The sequence below is a fragment of the Nasonia vitripennis genome (genome assembly GCF_009193385.2).
Source record: "Nasonia vitripennis strain AsymCx chromosome 1 unlocalized genomic scaffold, Nvit_psr_1.1 chr1_random0002, whole genome shotgun sequence".
Taxonomy (NCBI): Eukaryota; Metazoa; Arthropoda; class Insecta; order Hymenoptera; family Pteromalidae; genus Nasonia; species Nasonia vitripennis.
The window spans coordinates 2,834,445-2,851,521 of NW_022279588.1; the positions used below are offsets into that span (position 1 = coordinate 2,834,445).

Sequence of the window (17,077 nt, forward strand, 5' to 3'; positions counted from 1 at the left end):
GTCCTGCGAGCATCTCGAGAGCGAACGATATTCGTCCGTGCGTTACCGACGAGTTGCTGCGACGCCCGTCCGAACTGTACATCTCCATGTCTGAGACTGGACCACGTCCGTTGCGTCAAGTACTACTGCCACTACCGAGTTGTAAGTACCTGCACTCTCACTCGCTCACGTCGACAGGGTAATATCTCTCCTCTCTCTTTATCGTTCGTCGAAGTGTGCGGCGTTTGCACCTCCGTGTATAGTCACAATTGAATATACATTTCCTTATCTAAACTTCTCGTGTGTTATTTCCTACGACCCGACCTACTCCGCCTCCGCGGGCTCGTGTAAAAACACGTGCATGATCTGAGTCGGCCGAGCCGTGCCTTCTGCACGCCCGACGTTAATTTACAATAAACAGGACCCTTCTGGCCCTGGTTATAAGACGGCAGGAAAGTATTAACCGAGTGTTATAAATGGCGCCCCAAAACGTGTGTCAAGGTCAAGCGATTTAATTAGGGAGTATACAAAATTTGTACAGCGGCTACTCGTGCTACAGTGTCGACACATTGTAGACGTAAGTGAGACTCGGGGAAAAAAAAACTGACCGCAACGGTAGGAAGTATTAGACAGCGTCGAATAATACGCGCAGTTTAACTTTGTAGCGGCAGGCATCAGCCTTCAAAATTCGAAACGGTCAACGACCGAGCGGCCAGCGACAGCGAGTGTATACATTGTTACATCGTGCGCCGCGAACCGAGAGCTCGAATGCTTACAATGTCGCCCGTTAGGCAGGGTATTTTTGGCTGAGTGCGAGTGAGACGGATGAACTATAGTCAGTATAGGAATTCAAACTATTGTATGGATTTTTGAGAATTCTTTTTGCACTCTGATGCAATTTTTATACTTGACTACTGTTTAAGCCGTAATCTTGCAGTACAACAAATTGTTGTGTTATTAGGAATGTTAAGGCATAAATCGCGATAATAATTTAGAAAAATTTCGCGAGATTTTGAGCCTGGTTTTGTGAAAAAAATAGCTGCGTAGTTGAGTACAGAAACGTACGAATAAAAATACATATACAATCAACACACAGCCGCTCCGGCGTATAATTGCTTTTTCGAATCGCGTAGAAATTTTTTTTTGCATGATAGAGGGAGTTAGTAACATTTAAATTCACAAATAATTTATTAAAGTGGAATTGTTTTTTTTTTTACAAATTAGTAAGTTTTTTTCTCTTTCTCGGATTTTAAAACTTGTAGCACAAAACGTGCGTGATTACTTGCTCTGTCAGGCAATTTATCGCGGTTCAAAAACAATTCATTGTTACCGTTATAAAAATTTAATGGAGTGATTAAAATTAAATCACACGTATTAATCGAAAAAGCAAACGTGTGTTCCAGTGTCGACAACTAGTTATTAAATTCACTTCGAGAGTAACTTGGATTGTTGAATCCTGAGTTTTTTTGGTTGTGCTGAATTTGACTCGGCTCTGCTTCTATTAAATGTCAGAATACTCAACGAGCACAATGTCTTTAACTGGCTCGTACATAGACTTAAGCAGATCGCATGTAGCGATACAAGACCACGTAAGATCGATGGACGCGAATACGTTAGGTCAAGCGTTAGATTTCTTAGGTTTGCAGGATAGGGGGGCTGATGAAGACAGAATGCGTCGATTGTTTAGGTGCCTAGCAGGTGACTACGCGCCAGAAGACTTCCGTCCGTCGCTAACCCTGTTAAATTCGGAGGAGTTATTTAGGTCGTGGGCGACACGACGCGCGTCGTACATAACAAACTATATCCCTCAAGAAGTCAGCGGCATATTTGAAGAAGAAGAACGGAACGCGAATCAAATAAGCCTAAGAATTTTGCACCAAAGAAATGCAATCAGCAATCCTGATATAACATTTTAGCCGAAAGAAACCATTTGTTCACTTAGAATCCTAAAGACAGTGACAAAGTTTACAAAACATTGCGCCGAGTGCCACAATGGGGTAATTCATATTTTACCACGATAAATTTAAGGGGTTTATTACCAAGTATCAATAAAAAAATCATGAAATTATTTACTTTAATTTTTTCATTTTTGTAATGTTTTTGACGAGTGCAGTGCCTGAATTTTAGGAAAAGCAGTTTCAACGTGCAGCCTACGCATCATCAGTAGCTTGCCATCAGCGATAATACTGAACAAGGACATGTGCAGGCTACGAGTTTGTCAACGAATTTTAGCAGGTTCTCGTCGTTGTAGTTATATTCTAAATAAATAATCTATTCGAATTTTTAATGCACTCTTTTTATTTATTTGAATGCCTGTTTCGCTCAATGTTGTGACGTGACCAATCTCAGGGAAACGGAAGATCTCCTGCGAGGCCCCCAAGGCCAGCATAACTAATTTTTCTGTTCGTGTCTTCAAGTTTCTCAGAAGAGGTCTCGTCGAGTCTTCTGTCCCTCGCTCCGGTTCATAAGGGGGTTATCTGGAATGATAACAACTTAGTTCTCGAATTACAGAACTTTATTCACACTCTACCTTGGATCCTGGCACAACAGAATCCAAGCATTCGTTCTATCTCTCCCTCTTTCATACACACACTCGTTCGCGTTCCCTCAGTTCCCGCGTCTCACGCCTCTAATCTCGAAAACAAAGGATACACGCACACGCGAGCTACGCCGTCGCGGCTTGTCCAGGCTCCTTGAAGAATCTGTGATGCCGACGTCGTCGTCGCGCTCGCGACACTCTCGTTCTCTCTCTCTCTCTCTCTCTCCCTCCCTCCCTCCCTCCCTCCCTCTCTCTCTCTCTCTCCCTCCCTCCCTCCCTCCCTCTCTCTCTTTCTCTCTCTCTCTCTCTCTCTCTCTCTCGCACTCACACTCCCTATACTCCGCACTGGCACAGCAGCACCGCTCGCTACACGTTATCTGCTTTTCTTTTCTCTTCTTGTTTTTCGGCGCTGTCTCTCCTCTGCTCCTTGCAATGTCAGTCGTGCACTGCTTGCACTCACGTCGTACCTCGGAGATGAAAAACCGAAAGATTAGAAAAGCCCCGAGACATACCTTTGTCGTCAGTGATTCTCCTGCTCCGATGCAACCGCAATACTCGTACATGCATGCGACATGCAAAAGGCACCGTCGCAATGTAACACATGCGTTAATTGTAGATAATTTAAGAAAATACGAAGAGCGTTGTATGCTTCTTTTTCAAGCATTATGAAAGTCATCTGGACTCGGTTGCTGTTCAACGCGTAATGTAGGACTTACACGCCGTGGTCCATTACCAGACGGATGAGTCACGCGTTCTCCAAGGAGGGATCCATCTAAAGTGGCACGCGCAGAACGGTCCATTTCTCGTCAATAACCTGCGGATCTCGTAATCCAATGAGCTCGTTATTGTCAGTATCAGAGTGCACCAACCGCCCGGCTGACTTCTTGCAATCGACCAAGACCGAGATTTCATATGTCGAGGACCGATAGTTCCTTGATCTGGCCACTGCTGACGGAACTGCACAGCTGATTGCAGACAATCTGTATTTTCTTATATTAAATCGGTCAAGCATCTTAGAAGTTAAGAAGCACGATACGATCAGGTTGTGATGCCGCTGAAAAGGGAGAGAGGGGTTAATATGCTACCTGCTGTGCTGAAAAAATAAGATAAGGGTGAGAATAAAAATTTTGAAAAATAAATATTTGAAAGGCAAAAATTACAAATTGAATTATAACAAAAGGTAAAACTTTAAGTCTCAGAATATTGAAAAGGTATAATTTTGAAAATCTAAATTTGGAAATTCCTAAAAATATCGCTTTTGCAATATTTTAACTACAAATATCACCTTTCGCAATATTTCAATTCAACATTTTGGTTTATAAATTTTTTCATTTCAAAACCTCAGTTAATTTTAAATTTCTAATCTTTACCCTTTCTAATTTTTATTTTTTAAAATGTTTACCCTCATCCATAAGATAAGTATATTAACTTTTTGCTAGCGAAGAGCTTTAAGGTGGCTTCAACGTTTAGTGACGCATCGGGCTTATTTCACGAAGATTTCTGCGGTACTTCACGCGGGTCAATTAGCGGAACTTTTTGCAGTTCATGAAACAGAGCTTGTTGTGGTGCTTTCTGCGGTACTTTACGCGGGTTTATTGGCAGAACTTTCTGCGGTTCTTTAAGCAGCTCATTTTGCGGGAATCTCTGCGGAATTTTTCAGGAGTTTATTTGCGGGACTTTATGCAGATATTTCAGTGAGACTGTTTGCGGATAACCTTTTTCACGTCGCTAGCAAGAAAAATTACGAAATATTCTAGTAGATTGTAATACACATCGAAAATTCATGTAAAAAAATCAAGAATGAACGAAGAATCAATTAAGCAAACTCTGTGAATGCACGATACTTGTGAGCGTAAACCTTCCGGTATGAATCTAACAGGTTTGGTCTGAGAAAAGGTGCGTGAACGGAACGTGGTGTATTTACGTGTATGTTAGCAGGAAGGAAATAAGAAAAATGGAAAAATGACAAGACAAGCCGTACAATTAACAAAAATACAGCCTAATGTACAGTTCTTAATTAAAGGTTCATCAGTAGTCCAACCCTTTGCGACCCTTTCCCCATGGCTGCTTGATCACTGCTACGGCTACTACGAACTCTTGCTGTCGAAGAAAAATAATACACGTAAAAAGAGGGTTAGGTAAACAATAATAACCTGTTGCGCCTGCGGATCGTCTAAAGTGGCACGTTCGGCCTCTCTGACCTTTAGCAAAATCGGCATATTGAAACATTATTTTCTCGAAAATAGCTTATTTCGTGATTCGTGCTCATGAGGACATTTGTTTGTCGGGAGATGATAAACTACAACATATAAAAATTTAGGTTATAATATTTTATAGTTTGGAATTAGTCACATCGAATGTTTAGAATTAAACATTAACATAATCACTCAGTACAAAAAGTATACACTCACCAACAGTGATACTAATTATTTCGCTATATCGCGCATTATGCACAGCATATAACTTAAAATAGCTAATCATAAAAGATAATAAAAACAATGACGCAGAGAGAAACAATGAGAACAAAGAGGAAACAGACCACGCTGTTTCCTCTTTAACTGGAAGTAACAGCTATCCCTGAATATGAAGCGGAGGCAAATGACGAAATCATTCCAACAATCATCAAAGAGGAATTACAAGCTGCATGCAAAAGAATTAGGTACAACAAGGCTATAGGCCTGGATGGCATACCCAATATTGCATTGAAACAAGCTATACAAGCACGTCCCGATGTCTTTGTGGACCTGTACGATTCATGTCTCAAAGAAAGGACGTTTATTAAGAATTAAAAGGAGCATCGCTTGGTACTACTACCAAAAGTAGATAAGATACCTGGAGGAGCTGCCTAATACAGATCATTCTGTATGCTGGACACCCCGGGTAAGATTTTAGAGCGCATAATCAGCGTTAGAATGAACTAAGTCATTGAAGATTCAGGTGGACTAGCGGAACATCATTACGGCTTCAGGAAAAAACGCTCCACTTTTGATGCCGTAAGATTAGTAGTCAACACCACTAGAACGACAAACAAAAACACAGATGCTAAGGAACGTAGGTAACTGAGTTGAGCCCAGAGTTCGTCACATGATGCAGAGAAACCTAGGTGTCGGGGTTGAGTCTGTCCAAAGAGTGATCGGACGATGCTGTTCGTAGTAGACGACTGGACAATGCTGCAGCAAGCAGACGGCTTAACGATGCAGAATGAAGAAGACGAGTTTCTTCCTGAACCTCTAATCACCTTGGTGTATGGGGGATGTATGGAAACGTCAAACTGCAAAGGATAAGCCAACTAGGCTAATTAACGGGACCCACAGAAGTATTGTTCAACGATAGTACATGTGGGGATCCGGTGTCAAAGGGAAACTTATGCAGAGCTTGCTCTGCCTACGCTACATAACACACACACACACACGCGCGTGCGCGAAAATATAAATATCTGAGGCAACAGTGTTTTTTTTTCTGGGGACGAAAGTGATCACTTTCGCCCCTAGGGGAAAAACACTTTCGCCTAAGGTGTAGTACGAGCTATACACTCGAACTATAGTAGAGAAGCAGCCCGACCGCAGAGAGCGTAAGATGGCACCGTATAGAGCGAGAGCATATGTTGCGTGCATCTGTCGATAGCTATGTAATCCTCAACTGTATTAAATAAACGATTACAGATTAAAATAATCCGACATAGTTATGTAGAAGTGTATTTTCTTTCAACCCGGACCTTGCATTTATTAACATGGTAGCAAAGTGATGGTTGAACAGTAAGTGAGGTTATGTACCTACGTGTTGCTGGTAGTGAAATAAAAAAAAAGATTTTGAGCAGCTGAAAATAACTACAGTGAATTTAAAGAAGCTATTGAGAATACAGATAAAGAAAATTTAGATATTAAAAAAAGTGATTTTTGAAAGTTCAAATAAAAATACAAGAAGTATAAAAATTTCGAAAAATGAAGAATTAATATGTCATAGTTTTGACGGCAAAGATTGTAGCATTTGGAAAAAAAGAATCCTGCTATACTTAAAATGGAAAAAGTGCGACAAGCCAGCAACACGAGAAAAACTGGAAGCAGATAAACAGAAATGGAACAAAAAGAATCTCAAGGCAATTAACTACATAGATTGTAGCATGCAAATGAACAGTTAGAATTCGTTGGAGACGAGGATACAGTTTAATAATAATGAAAAAATTCGACCAGATGTATTTAAAAGATTCGACTGCATTACAGATTTGTGTAAGAAATAAATTGGATAGAATGAAATTGAAAGATTACGAAGAATCAAGCACATTTTTTTCAGAGTTTGAAGAGTTTCAAGAACGAAATTTAACCCTAGCGCAAATAATGCGAGAACAACAAAAATGAGTGTGAAAGCAGTAAAGAGTTCTATACGGCAGCGACAAGATGGTACAGCACAAACAGGCGATTCCAACAACGGACGCAGAGAGAAGATACCAAGGTGCGCGCGAGCCCGTGCGCGATTTTGTGACATGCCTGGGAGGCATGATGTAGGAAATTAGGCCACAACCAAGCCTGAAAAAACAACTAGACCTCTTACATAAAAATCTGATGCCAGAACTGCAAAGGTTGACCCCTCGTATGACCTGCCACGACTGGGACAGTTTCCAAAGAAGCCGAAACCGTACTGGCGAGCGGGCAAGAGTACCGCGCGCCACCACCACTGGAGCAAACTCTATTACCATCGCTTGTGTACGTCTCACCGACGAACCGCATACAGCCTGGCGCCGCAGCTGCAAAGTGGTATAGACAATTACCGAAAAATTACGCAACGTTGGCCAAGCCTTTGACTCGGCTGACAAAGAAAGATCAGCTGTTCGTATGGAGCGATGAACAGCAATCAGCATTCGAGACGATAAAAGCTCTTATCGCCTTGGCTTCAGTACTGCACTGCCCGTGCTACGGTCAGCAGTTTGTCATACAAACCGATGCATGTGATACAGCGTTGTGTTGACGCAGTGCATAGACGGACAAGACCGAGTACTCGAATTCGCCAGCAGATTACTCACTCCCACAGAAAATAATTACACGGTCAGCGAACGAAAATGCTTGGCCGTGCTTTTTGCCATACGCAAGTGTCACCAGTGCATTAAAGGTTATAAATTTAAAGTCATAACAGATTACAGCAGCCTGAGGTGGCTATGCAATCTCTGTCAGTTGAGTAGAACAGAACAGCGCGCGCCACCAGGTATCATGGGAAAACGTGTGATGCAAAGCCTTGGCAATGGGTAGCTGGAGATATCATGGGCCCCTTGCCGAAGTCTGCTGAAGGCTACGAGTACGCACTTATCTTCCAGAGTTTGTTTACTTGATGGATAGAGCGCGTACAACTTTGCAAAGCCAGCGGCAAAGCAATACTTTCCGCACTCAAGGAGAGAGTGATTTTGATATTCGGTGCACCTGAGGAGTTTCACTCGGATAATGGTACCAAATTCAAAAAAAAGACAATAAACGAGTACTTGGCAGAGCAAGAATATCACCACTCGTATTCGCCGCCATATCACCTGCAGGTGAATCAAGTGGAGCGAATTAACCGCACTGTCAAGAAAGAAATTTCCACGTTTACTCAAGATAATCATCAAGCATGAAACGAATACCTCAATGAGATAGCGTTCTCCCTCAACATCGCAGTGCATGAATCTACGGGGGCTTCGCCCGCGATGATGAATTTTGGCAGGCAGCCGAAAATGCCGGCATCTTTTAGAGAAAAAGAAGATCAAGAGGCTGCACCGTAGAAGGCTGTGCGAGCGTGGCGAAACCGCCTCGCGAAGCTGCCAGCTCTGCACAAGCGTGCAAAAAAAAGCCTTGTCCGGTGAGTCGCAGGGCGGCATTTTTCGATGCCCGCCGTATTATATTGTTGTCTGCGGCGAAATGCATCACGGCGAAATTAGCTTTGCCGTACATAGACCCATATATGATTATGGCCCAAGTCGACTCGAATACATTCAAGCTGACTGATAAAAAAGGAAGAGTAAAAAAGCTAGTGTCAACCAAAGAAATAAAGATCTTTTATGACAAAGACGACGAAGAGGGGGACGATGATGAGTCTCGATCACTATATAATTTATAATCATATAATTTTGAATAAAAGTGATGAAAGTATTAAATATTTACGAATAAGATACATAATTCGAGCATATTCAAATTTCTATGAGATAATTAATCTAAATTAAAAATTTTAAATCAAGTTAGATAAAACATAACACTATTGTAAATAGAGCAAAAACGTGCCTTTTTATTTATCTCATGGATGGTGTGGAGAAAATAGATGTATAAATAATTCGTTACCTATTTTGTTATTTCGATAAATGTCAAATTAATTGTGTTGGGGGTGGGCGAGCAGAGCGAGCAGGGGGATCCCCCTAGTATATATATTTATATTTATATATATATATATATATATATATATTATTGTGACCGAGCCTGAACGTTGCGCGATTCGAACACCAAGAATCGCGCATAGCGACATTAGCAACGAGATCAACGACATCGCGGATGTTGTTGTTTATGTTCAGTCTGGTTCTATCAGCTGTTGAGAACAGTTGTGTTTACGTTTGAATAAAGAGTCCGAGTTCAAGAGTGATTTTCTATAAATAACGTGTTGTTATTTTTATTATCCGAACCCGGTCATAACAATATATATACTTATATATATATATATGTGTGTGGCGGTCCCCTCCTACCACCACATGCGGTCCGGCGCGCCTCCTAGCGGAGCACCACGACGTGGCGAGCGCGAGGGGAGCTTGGAAGCTTAGTCACTTTCGTGAATCAGTCACGGCCTGGCCGCCGTTGCGAACAGACCTAGTCATCTTGTACATAGTTTAATATAATCTAGTCACAATCAGCACTCAGTATTATCTTTATTCCTTGTACCTTGTCTGTTGGTCCTTGCCTACCTTATCTCCTATCAGGGAGTGTAGAAGAAGAGATTCAATCATCAAAATCTATATATATATATATATATATATATATATATATATATATATATATATATATATATATATATATATATATATATTAAAACGGTCCGCGATGTGTTAGAACGCGAACGCGAGGGATTCAAGACCCCAGGTTAGTGATTGGGAGAAAAGCACATTCAAAAAGTAATGATCGCCTTTAATGTACCCGGTAATATCTATTGAGTGGACAAAAGGCTTCCCTATCCTCTGAAGTGGAAGACCTACCAGAGAAGCGCTGCTTGTATGTTGGAGGAGATGAGTAGGGCATATACTACGCATATCGCGCACACTTAGGTAAGCCACGCAGCTGTGGGACTGATGTGTGAGGTACTGCCATCTCACCATGAGTCCCTGACCAGATAGCCCCACCTTAGAACGGGGTACTAACATCCTGAACCGGTGAGACATCTGAAGGGTAGAAGGGATAGGATGATCTAATAAAGGTGTTGCACTTGAGACATAATAGATTTACAAATAATAAATGTTTATTCACTTGATATATATGTTTATAAGCGATACTGGATCTCAAAGCCTACAGAAGAGGAAGTGGACTGCACGCATACTCTTCGAGAGCCTGGGGCTCATTGACTACTAAGTACCAACGAATATAGACTTGGTGTAGAAGAACGGTCACGGGTTAAATTAAAGGGACGAAAACTTGGGGGACAGGTATAGTGTGTTATAGGTCTCTCCTATGCAGTCTTGGGGGACAGCTATAGTGTATGATAGGCTCTACGTGTATTTCAAAATGGGACCCCGGCGCCAATACTGACCGTCATTCTATACCAAGTCTTTATTCGTTGTAAGTACGGGATGGGGAGAAATGTACCGAAAGCTTATTTTGCAGATAAACAAAAATAACAAAAGTGAAAAATACTGAAGAAACAAATCCCATCAAGTAAAGTTGCCGAAAGATCAAATTGCCGAAAAAAAGTCACGAAGGGTAGAAATACCGAAAGTTAAAAATTCCGATAACGAAGATTTGTTCAAAATGATAAAAATGTTGTTCATTTACTGGTTAACATATATGTTTCGGCATTTTTAAGTTTCGGCATTTTTACCCGTCCTAAATAATTTTTCGGCACTTTCGAAAATCGAATATTCTGACCGTTGACACTTCCATCTTTCGGTAAATTTACCCTACGGCTACATTATTTAAAATTGAATATTACTGATTTTAATTGAGACAAGCATAAAATGTTTATTTGTTGAGTTGTTGAAATAAATTTCAAATTCTGAAATTAAATTATTAATTTGGTAAGTTGAAAAGCCACACGGAGTTATTTTATGATGATCTATGTGTAGACAAGTTCGAAATTGAAAAATTGCAAAATTGAACGAAAAAGCTTGAATAATTATATTTTGATATATCTTGACTTATATTATGTCGAGTTTTATTCGATTGTTAAAAATATGATTAGGTATCATATAAATGTATATAAATGAAAGTATGTTTGTAAAAGTACAACGGAGTACAGAATATATACATAAAAGTATATTTTTAAAATTACAACTGTAGTACTAGAAACAGTTTTGTTTATGTGATTAAAATTAAAAATGTAACAAGAGATACATGAATTCATTTGAAATTGAATGCTATTGATTCAAATATGACAATGACTATAAATGTGCAAGGTACAGAATAAGAGACTTAAGTACATAATGACATAAAGTTTGTTCCACGAATTTTAGTATGTTTACATTTTGTAAAGTACTGGTTAAATTAGTAATTACAGTAAAGTACATTTGTTGATTGATCTAAACTACTGGTTAAATTAGTAATTACATTAAAGTGCATTTGTTGATTGATATTAAATACTGGTTAAATTAGTGGTTATAGTAAAGTACACTTGTGAATTGCAGTTAAATATATAGCAAGTTAATAAAAAGTCTTTTAATTTAGAAGTTTTCTTTCATATATTTTGTTTAAATTAGATATAATTGAATGTAGTTTTGTGATATATTATACAGGGTGTTTCATTTTAATCCGACCACGACAAAAAACCATGGAAAAACTAATTTTAACGAAAAATGGCCTTAACAAAAGTTGAAGGGGGTAAAGGGGGCCATCGAATGACACAAACACCTATGACCTTGAACTCGATTTTCAAGGTCATTTGAAGGTCATTGTATTTTTTTAACGGGAACCCCTATTTTTGACCTCGGAATATGGAGCAGCGGAAAAAATTACGTCGGAAATGACATTTCAAGTTTGCCTTAGTGACCTTGAGAAGGTCAATTCAAGGTCAAATAAGAAGTATCAGCCTAAGATTGTTTTCCTTTCAATTTTTTCGTAGAATTATCATTTTGTTATTGTAATAAACATTAAGAGAATAATTGACTTAAAATGTGATTATGCTTTGCTGACTTCAACGCTATTTTGTAAGGTCAAAAGTGCAAAAATGCAATATCAAATGTTATGTGGAGTCCATATTTATATCCTAACTTTAGTGTTGCCCAGGAACAACGACGTGGACGTAATAGGATTGTGTTCCCTTTGGGGTGCTTGATTAGAGTGAGACTCCTTGCCTCTCACTTTTATTATGTACAGATTTGAATGTAGGTGCCCAAAGACACCACCATTTTTTTGGAATCTATTCAGTTCTTGGGATGTTTTCGTAAGCGAATTTTTATCCTATCTTTAGCGTTACTCAGGAACGACGTGGACACAATTGGCTACTAATTTTCCTCATCGAATTTTGCCTGAATTTATTGTTGAAATAAATAATTTATTTTGTAAAGATGATTTTTCATGTTGAATTTTCCCGCGACTCATTGTTGAAATAGACAATTTTTCTAATAAGAGATCTCTTTTCATATGAATTTATCCTCTACTCATTGTTACTTACACTTAGTATTCAATAGTTTACTAGTTATTGAATAGTTATTGATTAGCCAAACTAATCAAATATCATTTGTTTAACATTTTCTCTTTTTCATTCATTGACCTTTATTTTTTCTATTAAAATTTATTACTCATCGAAAGCTATCTAATTTGTTCAGTTTGGTAAAAACAAAATTTTTTATTGAACTTGTTATAAATTTTTAACAATGGCTGATTATCCAGCCGCTGAAAGGGTTGATATTTTATTGATTCTTGGTGAATAATCACTCACTCTATCACTCTATCACTCTAATCAAGCACCCCGAAAAGTGAGAGGCAAGGGGACTCACTCTAATCAAGCACCCCGAAAAGTGAGATGCAAGGGGACTCACTCTAATCAAGCACCCCGAAAAGTGAGAGGCAAGGGGACTCATTCTAATCAAGCACCCCGAAAAGTGAGAGGCAAGGGGACTCACTCTAATCAAGCACCCCAAACGGAACACAATCCTATTACGTCCACGTCGTTGTTCCTGGGTAACGCTAAAGTTAGGATATAAATATGGACTTCACATAACATTTGATATTGCATTTTTGCACTTTTGACCTTACAAAATGGCTTTAAAGTCAGCAAAGCATAATCACATTTTAAGTCAATTATTCTCTTAATGTTTATTACAATAACAAAATGATAATTCTACGAAAAAATTGAAAGGAAAACAATCTTAGGCTGATACTTTGTTCAGTTCGTTTTATTCGTTCAAGTAGTGTAGGTGTAAATTTAGGCTTTTTGAATTTCGCGCCGCTGCTCGCTCTCCGTTGCGACGTTGAGAGCGCGCGCGCATGCGTCGAGTTGCGCGCCGCCGGCCCCGCTTGCGAGCGCGCGATGGTCCCGCGCGCGCGAATTCCTGTTCGGACTGCCTAGCGCTTCGCACGTTTGGCTTCCTTACGCTTTTCGATTTTTTTTGTCTTCTGACGGTGAGCCAGTGACTTGTTCTTGTCAGAGCTATCACTGTTCACCTCGTTCTGCGCCGTGTTGGTAGTGTTTAGCGGAAAATTCGCGATCGCGTCGTTCGCGTGTGTGTATTTGTGCGAGTGTGTGAGTGTGCCTCGAGGCGATAGTCTTAAGGTTTGTTGGCGAAGGTGTCCACGTGTTGTACGTGACTCCTTCGGGTCGAGAGAACAGCGGCAACACCCCTTGTTGCCCTCGTGCCAAGCGTCTGGCTCCCCGAGACGTCGGGGCGCGCTTGGTGCACGGTTGCGGACCATCCTTTCGCTCCCCAGGCCCGGCTTCCAGACCTCCAGGCCAGGACGGAAGCAGCGGCGGACTACGACGAGGCCTGCTCAACGCCCTCTTCAGCGGCGGTTTTTGCGTTCGTCTTTGCGGTAAGAGAGCTCTTTCTGCGTGCGGAAAAGGTACCTCGCGTCTTTGCGTTTGCGTGCGTTCTTTCACTTGAGTTTTTTCTCTTTTAGAGTCACTGTTCTCTTTCTTTTATTTGTATATTTTCCCTTTCCTTATTTTCAATAAAGCTTACACTTGCTGAGGCTTTTCCCTCTAAACCGTGAGGGTTTTTACGCCAAAGCAAGTGCTTTTTGTGTACCGCGAAATCGTGTGTGTTAATTAAAAAGAACCCTTCACTCACTCAACCCTTTCCTTTTGTTGGAACTCACTCTGAGTTCTTTCATTCGTTCTAAGATTAATATTCATACTTCTTATTTGACCTTGAATTGACCTTCTCAAGGTCACTAAGGCAAACTTGAAATGACATTTCCGACGTAATTTTTTCCGCTGCTCCGTATTCCGAGGTCAAAAATAGAGGTTCCTATTTAAAAAAATCACAATTACCCTCAAATGACCTTGAAAATCGAGTTCGAGGTCATAGGTGTTTGTGTCATTCGATGGCCCCCTTTACCCCCTTCAACTTTTGTTAAGGCCATTTTTTGTTAAAATTAGTTTTTCCATGGTTTTTTGTCGTGGTCAGATTAAAATGAAACACCCTGTATATAATCTTGATCTCAAATTAAATTTTGGTTAGTTGTTGGTTTATTCTTATAATGATCTAATTAAAATATAATAGTTGACTTATTAATTTGTTAAAATTAATGATTATTAAATACGATTAATTAAGAGTGGAATGCAATGATGAAAAATAGATAATCCAGTTGAACTTGACTATGGTAAAAACTGATGCATCTGAGATAAGTAAAAATCAGTAAATTTGGAATGAATCAGATAAAGTTAAATGGGTCAACTGGATAATGATAAACTGATGCATCTGACATAAGTCAAAATCAGTAAATCTGAAATGAATCATGGATATGATTTAAATTAAGCAACTGGATAATGTTAAGACTGATGCATTTGACAGACGAGTCATAATCAGTATGCCTGATTTTAAATCAGAGTAATGTAAAAGCCTGGCCAGGTAATAAAACGTATCCAGTTGCAATTGTGAAATCTGTTATGAAAACAGATGAATCTGATTAAGTAAATCAGCGTGGTTGATTCAGATGATTTGAACAAAATGTGTTAATAGTCTTATTTGTTGGCTCTGTAGTACTTGGTGGAAAGAGCGTATTCAAAGTTTCGCTGCAATGTGATTTAGAGCTCACTACACGGCTCAATGATTAGTTAACGTTGAGCGAAAATATCGCCAGTACCCAGTATAACATGAGCATCGCAAAGATGGCAAAAGTGTCGAAAGCGATTTTGATTCTTGTATTTGATAACTTAAATATGCCAAATACCGTAATAAGTCAAAAATGGAAAATTAAAGAAATATGCGCAACGGAAATAAAATAGTCAAAGTTTGAAAATAGAAAGTCATGAGAATCAATTTGAATCATATAGTAATAATTGTTTAAGAGGCAATTATTATAATTACTAATGTATTAAAAAGTTCTGTATACTTTATGAATTGATAAGAGAATTTATTATAATACTGTATGTTTATGTGATACAAGTATGAGTAATATAACTATGATAAAAGTTATTATATTTGTGTTTCTAAATCATTGAAGGTTTAGTATAAAGATATTAAAACTTAAAGTATGATTATTTGCATGTAATATTACAAATAGGCAATTATGAGTTTCAACTTATATAATTATAACATTGGAATGTTGTTAAAGTCTTGGTTGAAATACTTGGTTGAAATAAAATAGTCAAAGTTTGAAAATAGAAAGTCATGAGAATCAATTTGAATCATATAGTAATAATTGTTTAAGAGGCAATTATTATAATTACTAATGTATTAAAAAGTTCTGTATACTTTATGAATTGATAAGAGAATTTATTATAATACTGTATGTTTATGTGATACAAGTATGAGTAATATAACTATGATAAAAGTTATTATATTTGTGTTTCTAAATCATTGAAGGTTTAGTATAAAGATATTAAAACTTAAAGTATGATTATTTGCATGTAATATTACAAATAGGCAATTATGAGTTTCAACTTATATAATTATAACATTGGAATGTTGTTAAAGTCTTGGTTGAAATACTATAGATAAAAATAGTATAACTATATAAGTATGATCAAATAGTAAAAGGAATTAAGCATTATGTTTTTTTTTTTTTTGAAAACAGTAAAGCTTATTTAGGCAAATGTATAAAAAGTAAAATTTGGAAATATTTGAGAAAGTTCTTAGAATATAAAAGAAATGGAAACAAATATTTGAAAGTTTATTTAGTGTTATTTAAAAATTATTAAATTAATGAAGTTAGTGTAATTGTCACTTAACATTTAATAAAATATACGAATAAAATAAAATGTTATCAATATGCTAATTAATAAGCATGAATTTGATTAAAATTGTTATAAAATCAAAGGAATATTAAAAATTGTTGAGCATTGCAAGCTATAAACAATGTCTAATGAAATTTGAAAGAGATAATATGAAAATTCAGTAGTAGATAAAACTGATAAATTAAAATGAGATTTATAATTTATTGTTGTTAAAATAAATAAGTTAGATTGTGGTATTATTATAATGCAATTAATTACATTATTGTCAAATGGAAAGATTTATGACAGTTGAGTTTACGAAAGTACATTATCAAAAGACAAAATTGAATTGATAAAAATGTTAATATTATATAATCTATACAAAATAGAAAATCTTTAATAAGTAAGAAATGTAAATATGTTTGAAAATAACTGTTGATAAAAGTTATGTTTGTAATAATTGAAAATTAAAATTTAATATGTTTTTTATTAATTTATACAATGTATAATTTATACAATTTGTATAATGTTTGTGCATAAACGTGTAAATAATAATTTGTAACTACTTCATGTGAGAAGTAGAAAATAATTATATAAGTATTAATGTTAAAAATGAATGTGTTTACATCATAAATGGTCTGATTAGGTTTTACTGGGTTTTCCCTAATCCACGCAACAAATGTTGGACCATATGTATATACTCCCAGAAGGTATAGGAAAGGAGATTTAGTCTGAGTCTGATTTAGTTAGCTTAGAAACTGTTTAGTATAGTTGTTTATTATTAGATTATTTTGTTACAAGTCGATTCTATTTTTGAGGGGGCGTGTTGGAATATTGCTATGAATTTATACTATAACTAAGAATATAGCTTCACAATGTTACGCACTATACAAAAATGACTCGACTTGCTTATGTATAGGTCCAGAACTGTAGCATGAAATCTGAGTCTAGAAAGAGAGAAAACTACGCATATACGTCGAAGGCCTGTAGACCCTAGTCTCGCACGGGCGTCTCGCTACAGCAGTCGTATTTATC

At 37.8% G+C, this 17,077-nt stretch overlaps 1 protein-coding gene across 3 annotated transcripts in view; it reads right to left on the reverse strand.

Annotated features, from left to right (window-relative positions):
* The window catches only part of LOC100114711 (sperm-associated antigen 7 homolog), a 313,215-nt gene that overhangs the window by 33,120 nt on the left and 263,018 nt on the right, over positions 1 to 17,077 (reverse strand). The gene's annotated exons all lie outside the window — the stretch shown is intronic.